This window comes from Mustela erminea, chromosome 8 (genome assembly GCF_009829155.1).
Source record: "Mustela erminea isolate mMusErm1 chromosome 8, mMusErm1.Pri, whole genome shotgun sequence".
Lineage (NCBI taxonomy): Eukaryota > Metazoa > Chordata > Mammalia > Carnivora > Mustelidae > Mustela > Mustela erminea.
This window is the reverse complement of record NC_045621.1, coordinates 47,823,745-47,840,453: the sequence shown is the minus strand read 5'-3', so window position 1 is coordinate 47,840,453 and position 16,709 is coordinate 47,823,745.

Sequence of the window (16,709 nt, the reverse complement as noted above, 5' to 3'; positions counted from 1 at the left end):
GTCGGAAGATCTGTGGCAGTGGTTCCAGAACCAACTGTGTATTTCTATAAGTGGAGATATAGGAAGATTGGCCAGTACTACTAGTTGTCTAGTTTGCAGAGGATGCTCCTGGGTTAAGCATGTTGTCTTAACATAATTGTTTTTTAAAATGGCTCCTTAGAGGGGTGCCTGGGTGTCTCAGTTGATTAAGCATCTGACTCTTGTTTTCGGCTCAGGTCATGATTTCCAGGTTGTGAGATTGAGTCCCAAATAAGACTCCATGCTCAACAGGGAGTCTACCTGAGAATCTCTTTCTCCCTCTCTTTCTTCCCCTCTCCCCACTGCTCTCTCGCTCCCTAAATAAAACAAATAAAATCTTAAAAAAAAAAAATGCTTCGAGTTTTGAAAATGTCCCATTCTGGATAACTTTTATCAAAACTGCAGTATGATTTTTATTTTTTTTTCCCTGAAAATCTTTAGGAATTAGGTACTTGTCTGGCTTTTGCTACTGATGGTGGTGAAGACTAGGACTTCAGAGTCAGACTCAGAGCTTTTTTTCCTTCTAAATCTCCTTAAAAACATGTTCTTTTTTATGATGCTCAATCTTTTAGTGTAAAGCCAAATATTCATATACTCCTACAAAATAGTTTTCAGGTGTTATTTACTTTGGCTCAAGTTACAGATTCCAGTGGGACCTTCTCTCTTTTCAAAGAATATCATTCTTATTGCACTCCCCCACTGACGGCTTCCTTGCTGAGGGAATTCAGCAAAATACATACATCATTTTACCATCTGCAGGGCTGATGGCACTTAATTAGGAAAGCCAGGAGTATCAGACGACATTTTCAAAGCAGCACTTCAGGTAAGAGACTCCCTTCCCTCCTCGGCTGTGACGAATAGCTCTGCAACACATTGTATGTTCAATTGCACCACAGAATTTCCCCTAGAGAATATGGAATTTAAATCGGATGAACAGATGTTCACAAATTAAGGTACTCTATATACATACAGCAATCCAGAAGTGGTAGGTGGAGACAAGATAAAGGAAAAATCAAATTTTGAAACCACCTTTATTTCTTATCTCTCTGTTCCCTTCTCTTTTCTCATCTCCGTGGAACTCCTCCCCTCCCCTCTGCTACCCATCACTGCCATTATTTTCCCCATAATCGCTTAGCATCCATAGACGGTTAGTGAGGGTCATGTGTTTTCAAATGCCAAGCCGATTGCCTTTTCTCTTCCTCTCTTTATAGTCCTAGAACTTGCTCTCAGTAGTTTGAGAAGCAGAGCTTGTAAATACTAAGCTTTATTTATTTATTTAGGTTATGGTTCAGCAAGCAGAGAAATTTGCTTTGTTCTGGACAGAAGTGTTTTTGTAACAATGCTGATCCCCAGTTCCTTCCCCCTTGGATAGTTTCCCTCTAGATCATAAGCTTTGACCCAGGCTTGTTAGATGAGGATCACTCAGGCTCATCTTCACCCAGACTCTAGGTCTCTACCATCGTTTCCCAATCTCTACCTCAAAGTGTGCCCCTTCTATTCCCACAGCCCACCAAGCATCTAATTTTCCCTAGGAAATAGGAAACAGGAAAGCTATCCATAATAATGTGCTTGATAAGAACATCCTTTATATCTTGTTTTTAAAAAAAATAGGGGCACCTGGTGGCTTAGTGGGTTAAAGCCTCTGCCTTTTGCTCAGGTCATGGTCTCAGGGTCCTGGGATCGAGTCCCGCATCAGGCTCTCTGCTCAGCAGGGAGTCTGCTCCCTTCCTCTCTCTCTCTGCCTGCCTCTCTGCCTACTTGTGATCTCTGTCTATCAAATGAATAAATAAAATCATAATCTATCTCTATATATATACACATACATATATATACACATATAAATAATAAAATCATAATCTATATATCTATATATACATATATATATACACATACGTACATATGTATGTACGTACGTGTATATATATATATATATATATAGAGAGAGAGAGAGAGAGAGAAACCCTTTGCTTCATGGCAGATAACCCTTCTTAACTGAGAAATTTTTGCAAAGATCTCAAAGAACATTACCTCTGAGGATTGTCTTTGTCTTTCTGTACAATAGAGTAGGTATCGGTGGCTCATGAAAAACAGCCACAGTTCACCAATAAACACTTTAATGAATGCTTTTTGGACACATTTTATTTCCTTCCATCATCCTTTCCCAGATGAATTTTAAAATGTATATTTGCTTTTACAAAACAATAATGATTTGTAATCTTTATTGTGAAGCCTATAGAGTACAAATCCACATTTCCCTCTTTCATTCTTCACATCACCTTATTTTACTTGTTAAACAATGCTTTAAATAAATGCCCTAGATTTATTTTTCCTACTCCAGTTACAACAGCTCCACATTTGTCTCATGAGAGTCATTCCTCATCTGCCTTATCTGTTTTTGAGAACCTCGATAGTAGACTTGGCTGTGTGGCCACATGAAGTAAGGTCATTCATGCTCATCTTGTCAAACTTGTCATAACCCTGAGATTTCACATAACAGAATATCCCCTTGTGCATTCTTAGCAATGCCACACAACAGGGGACTTTAGAATTCAATATGCAATATCATATTCTCTAAATTGAGTGGTTGTTTCAACAAAATTTCCAGCATTGTAAAATTGTGGAATATAAAAATAAACAGAGGAAGAAAAGTGTCTCACGGTACTTATTCTACCTAAAGGTAGAAAATTTATAGCAAAAGGAAAGAAAATCTTTTCTACCCATGGTAGGGAGTTGGGGTCAGAAGGGTGTGAGACAGTATAAAAGACCCATTTCCTCTAGCCATCCAGAAAACATCTTTGTTTACCACTGTAGTGTTGCCAAGGCAACACCAGCTACTTATGACATCATGTTGAGATGGCTATCACAAGCACCACAGCACTGTTTTTTAAATGTGAAAGTGAGTCTTAACCCTCCTCTGTCTTTCCTATTCCCTAAGGGAAAAGCAAAATCATCACTGGTAGCCAAAGATTGTAATGAAAGAGGGAAACTAGATTATAGCCTACATTCAGCTTCACTTGGATCATTCCCATTTTATTTTCAGACCAAGAGTGGCAAATAAATTGTGCTTTTGGGTTAACAATTGCAGTATACATATCTAGTTCTAGCCTCATCATCTGCCATCTCTTTCCCAAAAATTTCAAAAGGGAACAGTAGATTTTGTTGTCAGTGGAAGAAGAAAAGAAAACATCCCAAACCTCTTCCTGGATCACCTCAGGTCTTTCTGGAATACCCTTGTATTAACATGGATTTGTTTATTTCTTTACATTTCTATCTGGTCTTGATGCCTTTGACCACAAAAACACCAGTGTAATAGAATGTCACCTTCCCTATGTAACTGTGCTCTCCCAGTTTCCATACGGTGCTCCTGAGAAAACCATTCTACCCATGGCCCTGAAAATGTAGGAAGGATTTAAGCCAGCGGTCAGAAAGAAGTACATGGATTTGGTATTGCCCAATAGTGTGTGCACAGGGATGTGGGCAGGGGGGAGAAGTGGTGAAAAAGTGCCCCTGAGATGAGGTATAAGCTTCTGCAAAAGGACGAAATTACAAGCTTGCTGCATATACCTTTTAACACTTTTAGGTTGTTTTGAAAGTTCTGACAGGTTTTCAAGGAGGAAAATGCTTATGTCCCTTCTTGGCTCTCTGAGGAAAAATTAATCTATGTGCTAGAGGGACTATAGCAGGCTTGAGAACAGGCTGGCACACTGATAAAATGCAGTCTACTCAGGGTACTCAGAAAGGAAGGGGGAGCAGTGTGGTGGGTTCCTGCACATGTATGACAAACCTCGATAGGAAGATCTTAGAGATTCACATGGAGCCTCAGCACAGGTCCAGGGAAGCAGACTCTGCAAAAAAAAAAAAAAAAAAAAAGGAAGCCGAATGATTTTTGGTGTGAGAGGAAGATTTGGGAGAGGAACAAAGTTGCCATGACAGGCATTTGAAAGAGAAAGTATTACTTCTGTGAGACACATGGTGTTTTGGTAAAGAATAAGGCAAAATGGGCAAGAAATTTACCACCTCAGTGGTAGCATCTGACCCTATGATTCTTTACAGCACAAAGGAAGCTGGATGAGGGGTTTCTCTTTGTTCTATAAAACATTGTTCTATAAACCCTTCCACAAGTTGTATACACAACACTCTCTCTTCATTGGGTTCCCCCTTGACAGCCTAGACATGCTGGAGGCACCTACTGCCCTCCTGTTGTCCACATAATTCACACCATTGTCAGATCTACCCCTCATGCCATCCTGGAGAGACTCCTGCTTCTTATCTTCACTGCCTCTCCTCCAAGGTCTCCAAGGTCTCAACACCATGGAATACAGTTCTCTATTCATTAAGGTGATAGGGAAAGCGGAGTAATTAGAGGCCCATACCTGGACTAACAGCAATCGTTTTTGCCACTCAATTCACAAAGTAGCTCACTATTTACCAAGCCTGCTCAAATTGCTAAACTTGCATTGAGTACACAGCATTCAAAGCCTCAGAAAAATATATGGGAGAACACTACTTGGAAATTATTGACTGAAGGCAAAAAATCTAGAAGCCTAGCTCCTACCTCTCCTAGGTAGGAATAAGACTTTTCAAGCAGTCTGCCATATGTAGGTATAAAAGTGGTATCTGTAACTCATATAAATATTTTTTGTTTTATATATTGCAAAATTTTAAGATGTGACACATTTCTCTTAAATGGAAAATGAGAATGGATACATTCTTGTTATTTCAAGTTCATGGATTTTGGAAAGGCAGAGAAAATAAATTCTATATGATGAAAAAGGAAGTTATGATTTAAAAAGATCAATGTCAGTTCCTATTTTTGTAAACTATTGCTTTCTGCAGAAAGAGAAAAGATGTTAGTATCTTTGAATAAAAGTGCCTCATTAAAAATTGTGTTTTCAATGAGAAATAGATTATAAGTTAATAACCATATGAAGTCAAATCTAAACAATTGTCATAAGGAGAAATTGGCTACTTACTGACAACTTCAAGAGAGAAGCTAAAAATTGTACTGTTTTCTTTGTTGTATTTTAAGTTTATATTGTACTTGTTCATTATTATGTTAGAAATTGTTAAACTTTCCTTAATTTTGTTCCAAACAATTAATTTTTTAAAAATATTTTATATATTTGACACACACACATGGTAGGGGGAGAACAAGTAAAGGAAGCAGCAGGTAAAGGGAGAAGCAGACTCCCCACCGAGCAGGGAGCAGGACACAAGACACGGGCTAGACTCCGAACCCTGACAACATGACCTGAGCTGAAGGCTGCTTCTTAACCAACTGAGCCACCCAGGCACCCCCAAACAATTAATTTTTTAAATTCAAATGTGGGACTTCGTATTTTCTCTATTAAATTGCACTTTTTGGAAATGTCACATTATTGATGTTAACCTGATGTTATGAATGCTGAGAAATTTTTGCCAAGTTTACCTGATGATTCTTAGATTTTTCTTTCTTCTCTGAAAGTTAGAGGACTAATCAACTCTTCAGGATAGAATGAATTAATAGATGAAGCTTGCTAATTCTGGATGAAGAGGAATAGGTTGGCAAGGGATAAATAGGGTCTACCTTGTAACTCCAAGGATTCTTTTGCATAAAATTTTTATACCTGTTATCCAGATTCTACAATTGTTTCTGTTTTGCCCCCAAACAATTTTGTTTTTATTTATTCTGTAGGTCTCTCTATTTGTATATGTATATATACATTTTTTTTTTTCTGAAACCATTTGACAATAATTTGGAGATCATGTGTTCTTTTACCCCTAACCATTTTAGGCTATGCTGCCCAAGAACATGAACATTCTTCACATAACCCCTACATAATTCCCACAGTCTCACAGTCAGGAAATTTAGCACTGATACCAGAATGTTATGGACTGAATGTTTGTGTCTCCCTGTCCCAAATATATATGTTGAAGCCCTAACTCCCCAATATGAAGACAGTTGGGGATGGGGCCCTTGGGAGGTAATTATGTTTAGATAAGATCAGGTGAATGAGGTCCTAATCTGATGGGATTAGTGTCTTTTAAGAGGAGACACCAGAAATACTTTTCTCTACCTTCCTCCCTTACCTTGTGCACAAATGAGATTATGTGAGCACATAGTGAGAATGTACCTGTCTACAACAGAAATGGAGAGTTCTTGCCAGAAATTGACCATGATGGCACCCTAATCTTGGATTTCCAGGCTCTAGAACTGTGGAAAAATAAACTTCTGTTGTTTAAGCTACCAGTCTATGGTATTTTTTGTTTTGACCGCCTAAGCAAACTAAGATACTAATCCCTAGTCTGTATTCAAAATTTGTCAATTGTTCTAATAATGTCTTACATGGCTGTTTCATTTTTCTCAGTTTAGGATCCAACCTAGGATCATACATTATATTTAGTTGTCATATTGCTTTAATCTTTATCTGGAATCTTTCCTCTGAATCTCTGACTTTCATGATCTTGACATTTTTGAAGAGTATAGATCAGTTATTCCATAGAATGTCTGATGTTCTCTCATGATTAAATTCAAGTTATTTGTTCTACCATGCAAATTATGGCTTGTCTTTCTCTGCACCATATCTGGAGGTATTTGATACTGGTGGTTCCAAAGTTGATGATGTTTACCTCGGTATCCACCAGCTTTCTCCAGTGAAAAGTAGCTATTTGTCTCTCTGTAGTTAATATAGAATTTGTTTAGAGATACTTGTCTATGTAAATATTCAGGTTCTTCAAAATTTTACTCACCAGGTTTAGCATACATTGATGATTTTCTAGCTCTATCATTCCATTTACATTTTTTAGTTACAATTCGGCTGTAAAGAAGAGCGGCTTTCTCTTCTCTCTCCATTTGTCTTTTTTTTTTTTTTCAATTTAGGTATGAATAGATTCATGAGGAGTGCCTGGGTGGCTCAGTGCCAGGAACTGTGTAGATGCTGTGGATGCATGGTGCAGATGGTGCTTGGAGAACAGACAGTAGGGGATCATGAACAGAACAGAGACTAGTTAGGAGGCAACTGCAGGCACAGCCTAAGCAAAAGGTAATTGTGTCATGGACCAGGATAATAGGTAAGGTGGTGGGTTAGTTGGCTTTAAATACATTTTTCATATTCTATGAATTCTGACAAAATGTATTTAATGCGGAATGTAAGGAAAAAAAGAAGTCAAAGATAAGTTCAGGATTGTATTTGTTTTTTAGCCTGAAAAACTGGAAGAATAAAGTTCTTTCAATTTGGGGAAAATAGATTTGGGGTGGGAAAGGAGTCAAGTGTATATTGTGGGAATGATAATTTTGAGATGAATATTCTATTTCAAAGCAGAGATGAATTAGTATTTCAAGTGAAAAACGTCTGTGGAGTTCAACGCAGGAATAGGGACTAGAGCAGTCATCAGCTTATAGCATCAGACTAGGACCCAGGGGTGTATTTTTAGCTGGCATTTACTGAAGTCTTAATTCCAGCAATTGTTCTGAGAGCCTTACAAGCCTTGATTCATTTAGCTTGTGCAGCAATCCAGCCCAACCAGGTAAATATTATTATTATCGTTATTATTTACAAATGAATAAACCAAGAGCAAACAGAGACTATATAATGTATCCCAAGTTTTATACTGAGTAAATGTCAAAGCGGAATTTGAACCTCAGCTCTCTGAATCCACAGTCTTGTTCTTAACCAACTAAAGGTTAGGTACTAATATATGTTGGCATTGACTGTGAGGCAAAGGAGTTTAGAATATGTGTGAACTTCCAAGATAATAGGTCGCACCAGTAATTAGCTGCTTCATTATGATTAAATTACACACTAGAGATCTGGAGGAATTTAACAGGTTCCATAGATATCCAATTTATAGCCACAGATTAGCTTAGTCGTGGGTATTATCAAGCTCATAATAGCTAATCATTTAGATATTGTACACACCTTGCCCTACTGCCTAGCACTTTTGTAAAATCTCACTGTCATTTAAGTCCTTCATCAAATAGCAGTAAAGAGTGCTACTAAAAGGTTCATTTCATTAACCCCTTGTCTTCTAAACAGACAATTATAGTCTCTGTTCATTACATTCTAGAGAGTAAGAAAGAACTTAGGAACTTTGTGTGGGAATTTCAATTAACTCGAAGGATATTTATTGAGCACCAAATTTAGAGTGATGAAATACTTAGCCCCGTGAGACTGCCTTTGTCCCAAGATTTTGTAAGCTATATACCAAATGGTGCTAATTAATTTTCCCTCCTTTGATGAGGATGTATTTCTACTTTTCCTATGCAGAGATGACTACCTAACTTCTAGAACCCTGATGTTAGACATTGCCTTTGCTGACAGTGCTGGAGTTTGCACTCTGAGAACAGACTCTCTAGAAATGCTTTTCCAACTAGAAGAACCACTTATATAGAGTAGATCTACAGTAGAAGTGAATGTTTGTCCTGTGCTTTAGGTCAGTTTTCAATCCACATGGCCCATGGTCCAGATCACTTGTTTTTGTATGGCCTGCGTGCTAATAATGTTTTTTCGCATTTTTGAATGGTTGGGAAAAAATCAAAAGAATAGTATTTCATAACATGAGAAAGTTATATGAAACTCAACTTTATTGGAATGGAACGTGTTCATCCACTTAAATACTGTTGATGGTTATTTTTGTGCTCTACAACAGTAAAGTTGGGTATTTGTGACAGAAGCCATATGTTCTACAAATGCTGGTCCTTTACAGAAAAAGTCTTCCAACCCCTGCACTATATACTTGAAAAGAAGAATCAAATATAACATATTCTGTAATATAAAATAGTTATTTATTTTTGTACTGCTGTCCTTGAAAATCATGGCTCCATGTGGCAATGCTTAGTCAAAAGTAAGAGGATCATCTTATCAGTGAGCTAGAAAATAAACAGTACAACACTGAAGCAAATCAACAAGTTTTATATATATATATATATATATATATATATATATATATATATACATATATATATTTTTTAAAATTTGATAACTCTCCTTACAGGGCCAAATCTGAATTACTATTTGGTGCTTTTAAATGACTTTCCACTCTTCCTTTAAGACAGCTCATTTCTAAATGTTTTCAATGGAAAATTCCAGGGGTCTATACACACTTATCAGTGCTGGACATTTTTTATAGAAGAATGTGGAGAAGAAGGCTTTATGGTCTAAGGAAGAGCCCTTGGACTTAACATAAGCAAGATAATAATTTTTCAGCTGCGTAAGGCTTTGTCTAATCACATTTAAAATTGAACTTTCTTGGGGCACCGGGGTGGCTTAGTGGGTTAAGCCTCTGCCTTCAGCTCGGGTCATGATCTTGGGGTCCTGGGATCGAGTCCACATCAGGCTCTCTGCTCCGCAGGAAGTCTGTTTCCTCCTCTCTCTCTCTCTGCTTGTCTCTCTGTCCACTTGTGATCTCTCTCTGTCAAATGAATAAAATCTTTAAAAAAAAAAATAAAATAAAATTCAACCTTCTTTCGCCCTCCTCACAACTTAACAAATGAAGTATATTTATCTTTGGTTTGAAATGAGGAAACTGAGATCCAAAGCATCCTTGTAGTATAATGGAGAAAACAAAACAAACCAAAACAAAACCAAAAAACCACCGGGCTTAGGGACAAAATCTCTGACCTCTTTCCTCTTCAACTCTCTAAATGTGTGTCCCTCACATAGAAATGAAAGAGAGAACTCTTAACCATCTAACTTCACTGAGCTGTTGTAAGATTAAGTAAGATATATATAAACATGCTCTGAAAACTGTATAAAACACTTCATTTTAAAAAAGAAAAAAAGAGAAAAAAGGCAAGTGATTTGCTTATATTAAGTAACTCTTGGATAACAAGTGTGGTTCACCTGCCTTCTAGCTTGTCTTCATCCCATTAGCCAAAGCAAGTGGTGGTGAAAATGAAAATAATTTGCTATGGGAGTTTGTGCCTTCAGCCATCAAACGTTTTCGGCTTAGCTAGGATGAATTTTGTACCAGAGGGCCTGTGATCCACGACTGCATTGCTCTCATCTATTTCCTCTAGCAAGCAGAAAGACAAAAGCTTTACACTGACTGTATCAAATACCATCAGTTAGAGATTTTGTTTTATAGTATGGCTGCAAAAACCCAGAGTGTCAACAGTGCTCCAGATGTCACTCAATCTATGTATTTTTTAATAAATTGCAGATTTATTCTACTGAATAATATAATTGATAAATCACCATATCTTTGGACTTCAATGAATTGTTTGTGTGATGGTGGTGTTCTTCATTACATGCCTGAATGCACTCATTAAGCTCACAGTGAACAATAAGCATAAAAAAGCACAAAGACAATGTGCCTGAACCAGCAGGAAGCCCACATATCAACCAGCACAGGATCTGGCAGGTCTGCTCTTTGAGGAGAATGTTCCAAGCACTGTATTTAAATTTCATATTCAAGAGGTGATTTAGCCTTTGGCTTTCCAGTGAGGAATGAGAACTGCATATCCCTGATTATAAACATACCTGAGAGAAGTTTGTTAAACTGAGAATTTACCTATATTTCAAGGTATTGACACTTTTTGCCCGTATTGTTTAAAAACCTAAGCTCATTTTCAAACTCATTTTCCCTCAGGTTGTATATACCCTTGCCTTCAAACAGCACTATGTTCTAGGGAACTTCTGATGCTTTTTCTTTCTTTCCTTCCTGTCTAATAGCAAAGGAGATGCCCAACTAGCCTGATGAGGACTCTGTACAAGGCTATGCAGGTTCATTCCTATTGGAAAAATAGTGTCTGTGCCAGAATCGGCTGATGTTAAGGGTTCAAACAAGGACTCCCCAAGGTTAAAACAAAATACATTCATTAATTCATTTACCAAATATGTACTGAACACTGGACATTCTGGGTTTTGGGGATAAAAATGACTAGAATAGATAAATTTCCTGTTCCCATGATCCTCACATTGGTGGAGGCAGGAGAGGAGAGACAAATAATAAACAGAATATTAACCATAATATCTTTATAATATCTTATATTATGATATCTTATGTATACTATACTAAAACATTAAAAGGTGCTAGAAAGATGACAAAGATGTGGTAAGAGAGCAAAGTGGTAAATAGAGTTGGAAATACTATCTTATATGAAATGCTCTGGTCATCATTAATAATGTTCCCCAGTACTCCTAATGCTTATCTTCTAGGAACACTGGAGGGTTATATTTTCTCACATTTTAAAGCTTGGGTGTGACATGTGATTTACTTTGGCCAATGAAATATGAATAGAAGTGACATGTCATTGTCAGCCTAGAGAATTTAGGAGCTACCATACAATTCTCTAAAGTGTTTCCTCCTGCTGTGGCAAAGCTTCAAGTTTCATGCTAAAATAGTACCAACTTCTAGTTTCTAGTCTGGCATGTAAAAATCTTGGAAGTCATCATTTCTGTGCACAAAACAAGAAAAGAGCTGAACAAACTCAAAATCGACACTCTTCTTAGATTCGACTGAGCATTGAAGTCACAAGGCAAAGAATGAGAGAGACAGAGTGGTGTATATTGAGAATTGCAACTTACTGGAGCAGAAACCCACAAGTAGAAACTCCATCAGAACCAGTATCAAGGCAGGAAAACCTAAATGGTAATTGGTGGACTTGCTGAAATATTAGTATGGACAAATTTGAGAGTTAGAAAAACACCAGCTCAGTCTTGGGAGAACTCCTGCACTTTAGTGAGCTTCTTATATTGAAAATCAGAGAAAAATTCCCTGGTGCTCTCCAAATTGAGGAAGAAAAAGGAACCATTATGAAATATGTCCAGAGTAACCTGTTTTTATTAACAAAGCATGCCTCAAAGGGATCTATTTTACCAGAGCCTAATCAACTTAAGCTTTACCAGAATCCAACTGATCTGGAAGAAGGAAAATACCCAACTTCATCTCCCTCTGGTTTTCCCATGTCAATTAAATAACGGGGTGAAAGACTGAGAAGCAGTTGCGAAGATAACAGCCCAGGGGCACAGCACAGGCTCATTAAATGATTGAAACCAAAATATAGAACTATAGAATGCTTTCCTTCCTCCCACATCTTACCACAACATCAAGAGGGCTCCTGTACAATGTAAGTGGGTAACATAAAAAGAACTGCATGCCTCAGAACTCATTTAGGAAGTTTCTAGGGAAACCCAAAGATAAAAGGGGGAACATAAACAAGGACACCAAGGAGGAAATTTTAGCCTCTGTTACCAATAGCTACAGCAAACAATAATCACCACCTAACAACTAACCAGATAAACATAAAACCTCACAATAAATAGAAGTCTATTACAGGCATACTAAAAGACAAAAACACAGTTTGAAGAGCTAGAGCAAGCATCGGAACAGATATAGACATACAGAGATGTGGGAATCTTAGACTAGAATTTAAAGCAACTATAATCAATATCCTAAGAGTTATACTGGGGAAAATGTACAACATGCAAGAAAGGATGGGTTATATAAGGAGAGATAAAAAGTCTAAGAAAGAATCAAAAGCAAATGCTAGAAATCCAAACTAACAGAGTAAAAAATTACTTTGATATGCTCATCAACGGACTGGATATAGCCAAGGAAAAAATCAGTAAACATGAGTAAAAGTCAATAGAATCTTCCAAAACTAAAACATAAAGAGTAAAAGTTATAGAAAAGACAGAATCTCCAAAAACTGTGGAACAATTAAAAAGTAAGGCATGTTCATAATAGGAATACCAGAAGGAGAAGGAAGAAACAGAAGAAATATTTCAAGCAATAATGACTGAGAATTTTCCAAAATTAATAATAAACACCAAACCAAAGATCAAGAAATCTCAAAGAATACCAAGCAGAATGAATATATCGATAAAAAATTAGCACATACGCCTATTCTATTCAAACTGTAGAAAATCCAAGACAAAGAAAACAATCTTGAAAGAAGCCAAAGAATAAAACAGTTTACCTATAGAGGAGTAGGAATAAGAATTATGTCAGACTTCTTTAGAAACCATGCAAAAACACAGTGAAATGAAATATTTAGAATGCTCTAAAAAAAAAAAAAAAAAAAACAAGCATCAACCTAGATCCAACTTGTATCTGCCAAAATATTCCTTCATAAGTGAAGGAGAAATAAGACTTTCTTAGATAAACAAAAATTGCAAACATTTGTTACCTGCTCTCCAACAAATGTAAAATAGAAATTCTTCAGAAAGAAGAAAAATGATAGATCAGAAACTCAAATTTACATAAAGAAAGAAAAAGATTAGAGAAGGAATAAATGAAGGTAAAATAATATCTTTTATTTTTCTTAGTTTTTTAAAAAGATTTTATTTATTCATTTTGAGAGCGAGAAGCAGAAAAAGCACAAGTAGGGGAAGAGGCAGAGGGAGAAGGAGAAGCAGACTCCCCCTGAACAGGGAGCCTGACATGGTGCTTGATCCCAGAACCTGGAGATCATGACCCAAGCTGAAGGCAGATGTCCAACCATCTGAAGCACCCAGGTGCCCTTATTTTTCTTATTCTTAATTTATCTGATTACAGTTTTTTCAAAATAATAATAGTAACAATGTATTTGGTAATATAGCTTATGGATAAGTGAAATGAATGACAGTAATTTTTCTGAAGGTTTTATTTATTTATTTGAGAGAGAGAGAGAGAGACAGAAAGAGTGTGAGAGAGAACATGAGCAAGGTGAGGAGCAGAGGGAGAAGCAGACTCCCTACTGAGCAGGGAGCCCAATGCAGGGCTCTGTCCCAGGACCCTGGGATCATGACCTGAGATAAAGGCAGATGCCTAACCGACTAAGCCACCCAGGTGCCCCAAATGACAGCAATTTTATAAGATATGGGAGGGAGGACTTGAAAATACTCTATTATAAGGTACCTGTACTTGAAGTGATATACTGTTATTTGAAAGTGGATTTGTTTTAGCTGTAAATGTATACTGAAAACTCAAGCACTAAAAAAAGTTAAAAATGATCCAATTAATATGCTAAAAGAGGATCACACATTAAAACCAAGAAGGAAGAAAAAGATGGAAGACCAAAAACAACAACAACAAAAACAAAACACAAAAACAAACAAAAACAAACAAGCAAAAAACAAAAAACAAAAACAAAACAAAACAAAAAAACACAAAAAACAAGGATAGTGAATGGAAAACAGTAACAAATATGGGAGATATTGATCCAACTATATCAATAATCACCAGCCATCAATGCCCTAAATATACCAATTAAAAAAGAGACTGGCATATCAGATAAAAAAAAAAGCCCATAAGATCCAACTACATATTATCTACTAGAAACCCACTTTAAATACAATAACACAAACATATTAAAAGTAAAGTGAAGGGGGGGAAGTAAAGGGATAGTATAATATATAAACTATGCTAATACTATTCAAAAGAAAGCTGAAATAGTGGCATGAGGAAATGTTGGAATTTCCATCTGCCTGGGTCCCTCATGCCTACAATGAGCAGAACTCTCTTCCTTATCCAAACTAGACATACAGGGAAATGAAACCACACTTCTAAGTCAGTGAGATTTGGGGATTGTTTGTTGGCACAGCAAAACCTAGCCTGCTCTGACTAATCTAGGTAACCAGGGAGGAGCTGATAAGAACCTGAATGATGCATGATAGGTGGTCTTTGGATATGCTGGGGAAAGAAGATCTGGGAAGGAGAACCAATAAGAACAGAGGCCAAACAGGCTGGAGAGTTCTGGGAACTCTAAAGAGAACAATGTGGTGGCCGTAAAGTAAAGAAGGGATAGCATAGAAGATGATAATACAGAAACTCAGGGCCAAATACCAGAATAAAATCCAAAATCGTTACTCAAGTCATTTTATATTTTATTCAGTGAGAGATGGAATGTTTTTTAGCTTCCTACATAACACTAAAAACCTAAAACAACACAAATTCAGTATCTTACAGTTTTGGGGGGTTAGTAGTCTGGACATCCCGTAGCTGGCTTCTCAGTTCAGTCTTCTCATGCTGAAAGTAAGGTACTGCCAGGGGCTATGAACTCATCTAAGGTTTAGGATCCTCTTCCCATCTCATTCAGGGTGTTGACAAAATTCATCTCCCTGTGGTTGTAACATTGAGGTGTGTAATTTCTTGCTGCATCACAGCAACTAGATCTTAGCCATAGATCTTGGCCAAATGCACACTCCTCCCACCACCCCCCAACTCACAACATGGCTGTTTTCTTTAAGCACCGTAGGAAGGCATGTTGCTGACATCAAATCTGTCTGACCTCTGAGAAGACTTAGACCCCTCAAAAGGGCTCATACAATTTGGTCAAGCCTAGGTAGGGTTAATTAACTCTATTATTATTCTTTCAAATAATCACACAGAGTATGTACATGAAGGGGTGGGAATCTCAGGGGCCATGTAAGATTTCTGTCCACCACAGGGAACTATCCCATGATTTAGAGCAGCAGAGGGATACAATCTGGTTTATGTTTAAAATGAATCACACTGCATACTGGGTAAGGAATATTCTGTGATGGGACATGGGTAGAAGCAGGGAGACCAGCAGAAAGGTAATTAAAATTTTAAAGGGAAGAGATGATGGTAGCTGGAGTCAGGAAATAGCAAATGAGATGATAATATGTGTTAAAACTAAATATTATTTGGATTATCATTTCTAGTATATACCCACCAAATAACCAGCTAGTCCAATAATAAATGCTCTAATTTTAGTACTGTGTTAAATAAGCAACAATATTTTCAAGTATAATTATTTTAATGCTAAAAATAATTTTATCAGCCATTCGTTGCTTATTGGGCTATGACGTGTCTATCTAAAAAGTAAAAACTGACGGGCCAAAACGTAGACATTGTGCGTCCCCATGTACCTGGCTCATTTTGACAAGTAACTCAATACATACCGGCAGTTACACAAAATCAGTTCTCCTTTTTCCTTTACAGCAGGAATCATAGAAACATTTTTGAACTTTTTAATAGCAGACATTGAGAGAGGATATTGTCAAGTCCTGGTTTCAAAGAAAATCAAATAAAAGTGTGATATTACTAGTTATTCAAATGAAAAATCTCTCCCCCACAAAGGCTTCCTCCTTCCATGAAAATACAATGGAAGTAGAAAGACTTGGAAGTGTGATGCCTCTCAGTAGAGTAAATAATATGATAATCCTTAAAGAATCTGTTCACTTAGCTCATAATTGCCCAAATATTTGACAATTCATTTTTTTAACCTTATATCTATTAAAATTCCACATATTATGGGAAATACTTTCAAATTATTTGGTTCCATTATGTTTCTTCCAGGCATTTTTTATTATATGTGTCATGTTTTAGTTACTTACTTAGGTAATGTAGATAGTTTGGCTAGAACTAAAAACAGCTAGAAAGTTTTCTGGAATTGAAGAATTTGTTTAATTTTGAAGTTCTGCAAGCAAACTTAGCTCTCCAAGAAGGAGAGAATTGAGTCCAGTAAAGCTAGAAACACACACAAATATGTCAGCCCAGAATGTAAGAAAGATTTCCAATGGGAAAATGCTCTCATAACTGGGAATTAGCCTTCTTTTTTTGACAGCTAACTACTGTACTTAAAACATTCTCTTTAGGATAACTGGAATAATTAGGGCTATTGCATCCTTCTAATGGAGAAATGGGTCATGGAGAGATAAAGATGGAGAGTAAGCAGGCTGAATGGTCCTAACTAATTAAAACCTGTCATCCAATTAAATACTTTCCCAGCAATATATGGGTCTCAGACTAGTTTTCTGATA